Raw genomic sequence first — 7937 nt, 5'->3', positions numbered from 1 at the left:
AGCTGTTGTTAGTAATATAATCTACTCGGACCTAGAAGGTTACACCACTTCATAACTAAAAGTGGAAGAGAATGGGTATTCTGATGTACGTAGGAATGCCTACTTACTAGTAAAAATGTGTCACAGTCTATCTTAGTCGCTAAAATAAGAATAGTAGAGCTTGCTAACTACCAAAGTAGAAATTGCTAACTAACACGCATAAAAGCGTGTTAGTTGCTATAGTATTTCTTATCGTAAAACATTTTAGCTGCTACAATAAAAATCATTTGTTGGTATAACATGGCAAGTTAGTCATTGCATTATGTAATACCAGTTGTGGCATGTTTTGACCATAGTAATAAAGTATCACACTCTACCCTTCAATAAAGGTTTGTTTATCACAAACTAAAAATAAAATAATTTGCGTGTATGTAAATACCAAAATTAAACTTTTGCATTATGATGTGTTTTTCATTTAATTCACTTTTTGTACCTGCAAGGTTGGTACTGCAGCCAGCGCTATAAACAAATATGCAGTCGAGTACACCTCCAATTAGCTAGTTTAAACTTTACCTAATCAAAGTTAGAACAGTAAACATCTCATATCCCTATCACCAGCTCTATCTCCATATGTACACTGAGTTAGCACGTCTGTTTACAATTCACAAACAGAATACAACTTTTAAAGATTTTATTGATAGTCATTTCATATGGACTTTTTTATGTTACAATTGCTTTTTTTTTTCATACTTTTATATAATGCATTGTTTTTATGCTATATGTAATTATAAAAACACTCATAGCATAAAAATATTTTATTAATACCTACAGTATTTATGAAAAAGTTCCCCTAGAATATTTGGGCTGTGAAATAAACTCGACTAACTAGAGTGTATTCTTTTCAGACTGGTTCTTTGAACATGCTACCGTTTCAACATTTGAATAAAAAAGTATATGTATATACTGGAAACAAAAGTCTGCAACACTAGTTATAGAAAACAGTTATTTGTTGGTATGAAATGGGGATAGAAGAACTTTGAAAATGAAAATAAGGAATATTCGTTTCCGTTAGGCTAAGAGAGGAAAACTCCTGACTAATGAATATTTTTGATGCAGCAGTTTAATACTACATTGAGGTCATTATAGTAATTATTATGGACATTTTACAACTTTAGCTCTAGCATACTTTGTTATCTAGTTACTAGACTCAATCTAGCAAACATTTACCTGTGAAAAAAATAAATCAAAGGAGGAAAACTTTTATTTTAGGAAAATACAAAGCATTTGAAGTCTGTGATATTTTAACTTTTTTAAATGAAAATTTAGCTCAATTTCCTTCAAGTCGCAATAATTATAATTGAAATGCATAAAGAAGAATGATTATTACAAGAGTCGCGCAATCAAAAGTTAAAAAGTGTCAAAAGGAGACAAATACTGAAACAAGTTTGACATGATTGTCCTCCAGCAGAACTACAATGTAAATCCATCCAGATTGTCACAGAGCTTTTATGAGTCATAATTTATTTGAATTGGCCTAAAATCTGACTAAGCGATTAAAAATATAAATACAACTAGCAATTTTTTATTATTGAAAAGCTTTAGGTTTTAGTAATAAATTTACATCTATTCATAGAAGCGGTTCGCTAAAAACAAAATGCTTATCAGCAACTCAGCAACTTATTTTGAAATAACAAGTGGAGTTTTGTTTAAATGCATTATAACAAACTTATTGACAAATGAATATCATCAACTTTCAGTCTGATATTGAGTTCTGTATTTTTCAATTCAATCAAATAAACATTCAATTCTTGACTGTTTGTCATTGAATGTAGAAGGGTTCTTTTTTATCTTCAGGGGCAACATCATAGAAATTAGGCTGGTCATACTTGTATATTAATAATGGTACTAATCATCAATCAAATTGTTGATGTACTTTCACAAATAGAATAAACAAAACTGTTGAAGTGAGCAACAATACGCTACAAACGATGTTTCAGGTTACACAGGAAAGTTAACTTTGTTTTCATCATCTCTGGAATGCTTTAGTAGTCTATTTCGTAGCATATTTATACAGTTTTTATATTACTTTAGGGCATGTTCATGTACATGAGACCCAATTTTGAACAGCATGTAAAGCTCTAATACTTTGCTGCCTGTAGTAAAATGCCTCTGTGCACCAACAATGATAACGTTACGTTCACCCATTGTTGGACAAAAAGTTACAGCGTCATACTTTGCTCTAACGACTGCATCAGTAAGCTGGCTCAGCAACACTGCTCTGTGCGTTCAAAGTGAGAATATTATTCAACTGGCTACAAGTAGACCAATTCCGCCAGACTCATCAGTAAGTATGCTTTATTTACATAAAACAAGCGATATGTTGGCTATACTTACTTGCGTAAACTATATTATGCTTTAGTCTACTTATTTTGTAAATAACACGCATAACTAACAGTATTGTTAAAGGTTTACCAAGATTTGTTAGTACTAACAGTTTTATCAACAATATAATAATAATTATAATTATTTTAGTGTTGAAAACGTGGCTATTACAAGTCTTTGCAAAAGACAAGACCAGAAGCTCCTTGAAAAAGTCTCTGATGGGAGAAAAGCCATCAGGTGATGGTAAGTTACTCTTGTTGCTTTCTTTCAAAGACTCAGATTGTATTTACTAGTAAAGTTTAGAACTGACTATCAGTATAGAGTATAAAGGGGTCAGTAGAGTAGTACAAGTTGGTCTAACATACCATCTATCCACTGAGTTCGCCAAGTTCTGAGTGGAAGGTTGTGTATGTTGTAAATAAGTAAAAACAGTCTTCTGCGGTTGTAGTGCCTGTGATTGTTCAGATATGCAATAAGGCTATTGAGGAGCGAGGAATAGTGCATGGAATATACAGAGTATCTGCAGGAGCGTCTAAGGTTCACAATCTAAGGTAATTTTATACATTGTCAAACTTACACCTATTAAATTTTTGTGGCAGAGCTAACGGCTTCAGTTTTATAGCAAACGTATTATTGTATATTTTCGCAAACGAGCCTATTTCAAAAGTAAGCCGATCCTAGAAAAGCAGTGCTGAAACGGTGAATTTATAGAAGTTCACGTAGAAGCCAACAATACAATTTGTAACATACCGTACTTATTACAGCAACAGGTTGTGGAAAAGGATTCATGAAAATGATAACCATTATTGTCATGTTTTACTTTTAATAAAAATGATAAAATTTTGTCAGTTTTACTAGTGGTACTAATAATACAAATAAACTGCATTTAAAATTGTAAATGATTAGCAAAGACATGCAAATGATCCAACCAACCATTCACAGACTGTTCACCATACGCCGCTTTGTGTGTGCGCCTGAGAGCTATTTCGTGTGAACAAAAGGCTGGACAGAAAAAAGGCAAACTGCGCCAGTTTGTCATTTTTTTGAAAGAAACTTTATCTGCAACATGTTTGCAAGCGAAACCATTCGATACGTTATAAAACAAAATATAAGTAACAGGCTCCTAGTCGAATGCTTAGCATGGTTCGAGTTGTAGTTTTTGAAATTAAGTTAGTGTAGTGTCATTTCATTTGATCGCATTCACGGATATGCACGTATTTGTCAACCAGTTTCAAACTCAGCCTATTTGTAAGGATATATGATATTTTTAACTAACTAAAGTCAGCAACAAAAATAGCTGTTTTCTGTAGCATGAAGGCAATACTCATAGAGTCTCTTGTAGAAGTTAGACATGAACTATAAGTGGCCCTTATTGGTGTTTGTAGGTCTAAACTCTCATCAACAACTAAGGTAGTAGACCTGAAGGATGAGGAACCGTATACTATTGCTGCTGTACTCAAAGAATATTTCAGGAACCTCCCGGGCTCTTTATTCGGTCAGACAGAAATGTTGAATGTAAGTAATCATTACAAATAAGTTGAGGTATTATATACAAATTTCAGGTATAGTGTGAGAACTTGAAAATTATGTTGAAGTAGAATGGAAAAGTGGACACGCATTTTTGTGAAGTTCATGAAAATCTTTGATGCCTTGAAATCTCAATAAAAAAGTACTTATTTCTCACATCTGCAAATTATCCGCATACTCTTATTTTATGATTGTTTTATGAAAATTAAATTTGTAGTACTACCTAAATGTTTATATTATTAAAAAACAAATTACAACTTCATTTTGAATTTTAGAAAATATTGTTAGTTGTAGTGGAATTGTTATAATGATGTATATAGTTTTAAGATTGTATGTGACCTTGACTTGACCTTTGTAATATTTCTTTGGCGGTTTGACACACCATGCAGTTTTCGAGCGAATTTTATGTTCTTAGTTATGTTAATTTAATTTTCCTGAAACCTTCGTATCAACTTAGCTAATACTAGAAGTACTTTACTATTTAGGAGGTGGGAGTGCAAGGTATAGAGGAGCTCAAGCAGTACATAGAGAGACTGTCTCCATCTTATTACAGGTAAACTAAACAATGATACAAATAGCAGTTTCTCTGGTGGATCCGCTTGTATACACTCTCAGTTTATTGTCATCTTCAGCAACCTCAGATTGTAGAAAACCCTTAACCCTTGGTTTATAGTTGGTAATCTGATATTTCACTATGATAATTAAACCTACAGTCTGTTTAGAATTATTAACAAATATCTGTATAGATTTAATTTCAATAATGTCACTCTAACAACCATAATTCTCATGAAATTGTCTCCCCTTGACTGACATGAACTTCAACTTCCATCATATCATAAACTCCATGTGACTTAAAGATCTCTGTAATCATTGTGTTGCAGAACAGCCCAGTGGATGTTTAGACACCTCTCTAGGTTATCGGAGATGTGTGAAGTTACTAGCATGACAACATCCAATCTTGCTATAGTCTGGGCTCCAAACCTTTTTAGGTAAGCTTTACCAATTTTTTATTAAAAAGAGTTTGACCTAAATTTGTTTATGGTGCAATACTAATGAACTTTGCGAGTAAACACTTAAAAACCATAGATAATTTGTCATACCTTATAAATGTGTAACTTTGTGTGAAATTTTCTTCAACTATGCGGAAGCATTTTAAAAGAAATCTCACAGATCTAATAAATAAACACAACCCGTAAACAACACATTAGAAGAATTTTTGCTCTGACTTTTTTTTGTAATTGTTGTAATCAACAGCTCAGTCGTAATTAAAATATGGCTGAATGTTTCATCCATTTCAATTTTCCTTTGCGGTTAGGTAGCTGTTCTGACCAAGATTTACAATAATATGTCAAATATTAACAACAGAAATATTGGTGGTTCAGGTCAGAAAGTACTGCTCCTCCACACGAGCTCGTGAAATCTATGGAGAAACAGAGGATTGTTGTGGAGAAGATAATTACTAACTATAATGAAATATTCTCTCCTACTGCTCTCCTTCCCTCAACTATATTTAATCCACCACATACAGCCTCATCAAAAGATGCAGGATATTCTAAACACACCAAACCTACCAGAATCTGCTCACCAGCACCTTCTCTGTCTCTAAACTCAGCTCCTAAGCTCCTTCCTTGGTCTAGACCACCATATAAATGGACACCTATAACTCGGTCTTATACTTCTAGTAATTATCCTTCACTCTTTTTCCTAGCCTCAGTATTTTAATTTGAATAATAGTCAAACGTCAACACATGAGCTTGATTCATTTTGCAGCCTATTTTACTCAGTTCACTCTAGATAAAGTTTAGATTAACTTCATTTTATACTTTATACTTTTTGCGTATTAATTTCAATTTCCGACAGATTTTCTTGGTTGTTTTTACAAAATATTTTGTTTTAAAAAATTATATCTGTTTTACAATCAAAAATGATTTCTCATATCAAGACAATAGTTACTGAAATTTTATGTCATCCTTTATGCTGGAAACCAAATTATGAACTCAATACTTGAGGTAAACATGAACCATTCTGTGTGATACATTCCATGGCTGTAAAATGATAGACTTTGTTATTCATCATAAAGCCGTAATATCCACAGCTACTTTAGGGTTCAGTACTACTACTAACTGATTTTTTATCCTTGTGACTAATCAATTGTATCATGCGTTTTCCAAGTCATATATTTGCCAAGAAAGAACCTGCCATCCTTCTATATCTAATAACAAGTTGTAATCTATTATGTATTTTAAGAGTAACCTTCTTACCAAAGTATGACATGGCAATAAAAGATGTGATAGCAATCGACCAAATATCGGGCAACTTTCGATACACAGCAACATCTTCTCTTAAGAACGCAGTCTATGATAAGAGCCCATCTAATTTTAAGTCAACAAGTATGAAACAGTCATCTTCCTTGACTTATACTTGAAGTTACATCCCACTCATCATTTTAGAAACTTTATGAACTTTTGGAGATATGGTGTCAATGACTCGGTCTCATGCCAGTAAAGCTGGCTGAAGGACGAAAAATGATGCAGATTGTTTTTCGAAGGCTTGTTATACTAAATAGTCAGATGGGGCAACATCTCTGCAATTACAAAAACAATGTTGAAGATCTGACAATAGATCTCTTCTCTCCGTGTTGCATATAGTGTGTAATAATTCTCTCTCTTCATAATTCCTGAGAACTGCTGTTTCTTAATTAATAACATTCTTTTACTAACATTGTTTTTATATTATTTAATTTAATTGTATATTATATTTATTATAATTAATAGTTGATTTCGTGACAAATACATTTAAATTATTTTAATATTAAATATAATTTCCATTACACAGCAACAGATCACAATATTTCGCGTACCAGCAACTTTCTATTTGAAATTCATTGACAAATACCACAAGTACCCTAAAAAGACTATGATAACAACATTTGGCACAGGCTTGTATCTCAATATTAACCGAAAACACATAATTTGATGACTCATACACTATTGCATAATAATAAGATAATGGGACAAACGTAGAAGAAGGCTTCAAGTTTCCATAATCATGTGTTGAAAACAGGTTTGGCGCATAATTTACTTTATGCTGCAGTATCAAACTTGGAAAGTACTTGTTATTTTGGGAGTTTTCTTCTCGCAACATGAACCTACAACCCTCATTACTTGTTGCCCGTATCGCACCTTTTTGTTATCTCTGAGACTGAATTCTAATGACTCTTAACTCTGATAAAAGCTCAGAGTTGTAGAACTGAAAAGAATCAAAAGAAAGTTTCAAACGCTATTGAGATGCTTTGCGACAGGCAAACTAGACACTATCATTTGCCATGTGTTTCATAACTATCCGCTAACAATGATTTCCCATAGACACAATAAATACATAACACTCACTGTGGAACACAAATTGGCTGATTATCGCAGTTTATTGGCAGTTTCATCCTCTATAAACCTACTGTTACTATTAAACCATTTATGAACTTCTTATCCAATCAAACTTGTTCTTACATCCTTGATCTCAATCTATTGATATTAAATACAAACAAATAGGAAAATATACTTGAATAACTCTGTGTCCATAGACACAACTTTTACATGTATACATTGCACATTGAGAAATATTTGCATACTGCACACAACTGTGGACATTAGAACAAACAGAGTATGTTTGTGCATGCTAAGGTTGAAGAGTAAGCAAGCTGGCTATGCTGTTTAGGTTACTTCGGGAACTGAGGCTATCCTCATTCTATTTGCTAAGGCTACCTTATTTTAATAAATATATGTTAAACTAGTTACTCACACAAAGCTGATGTTTTACCCAATTAAATAGGAATAAACTTCTAATTATTGCTGAGATTCTAGTGAAGGTCATTAACATGAGAAAAATGTATGTTGGTGGTGCTGCAGCTTCTCTAGAGAATGGAAAGTATTTTTAACAAGTTTAATAAAGCTTTTGGTTTAAAATGTTTGTGAATGATTTTACTTTACAGGCTGCGAGAGCTGTTACAAACTCTTATTTTATGGATAAGTACCTCTCCAAAATGTCTAGAAAAA

Source organism: Watersipora subatra, chromosome 3 (assembly GCF_963576615.1).
Source record: "Watersipora subatra chromosome 3, tzWatSuba1.1, whole genome shotgun sequence".
In the NCBI taxonomy this organism is placed as follows: Eukaryota; Metazoa; Bryozoa; class Gymnolaemata; order Cheilostomatida; family Watersiporidae; genus Watersipora; species Watersipora subatra.
Note: the sequence above shows the minus strand (reverse complement) of the source record.